This window comes from Egretta garzetta, unplaced genomic scaffold (genome assembly GCF_000687185.1).
Source record: "Egretta garzetta isolate BGI_Z169 unplaced genomic scaffold, ASM68718v1 scaffold728, whole genome shotgun sequence".
NCBI lineage: Eukaryota > Metazoa > Chordata > Aves > Pelecaniformes > Ardeidae > Egretta > Egretta garzetta.
In genome coordinates this window covers 90228-90474 of record NW_009260504.1, presented here as the reverse complement: position 1 = coordinate 90474, position 247 = coordinate 90228, and the positions used below count along the sequence as shown (strand labels likewise).

The window sequence follows — 247 nt, the reverse complement described above, 5'->3', positions numbered from 1 at the left end:
CCTTCCCCAGCGCCTCTTGCTGCCGCTGCTGGGCTCCTGCCTCAGTTTCCCCACCTGGGCGGTGTGGAGCCCCTTCCCGGGGCTGGGTGATGTTCCAGGGCCGGACCCTGCCCCGCTGCTGCCGCACTGCCGGCTCCGTGCCTGGGCACCGACTGGTGCAAACACCATAAATGATGCAGGAGGCTGGGGGTGGCCCACGCAGCACCCACGGCGCGGGGCACGAAGGCTCTAAGGGCGGCCTGGCCCG

The 247-nt window shown here is 71.3% G+C and overlaps 1 protein-coding gene across 1 annotated transcript in view; it reads left to right on the top strand.

Annotated features, from left to right (window-relative positions):
• The window catches only part of LOC104131395 (junction plakoglobin), a 38059-nt gene that overhangs the window by 668 nt on the left and 37144 nt on the right, over window positions 1-247 (top strand). The window lies entirely within an intron of this gene.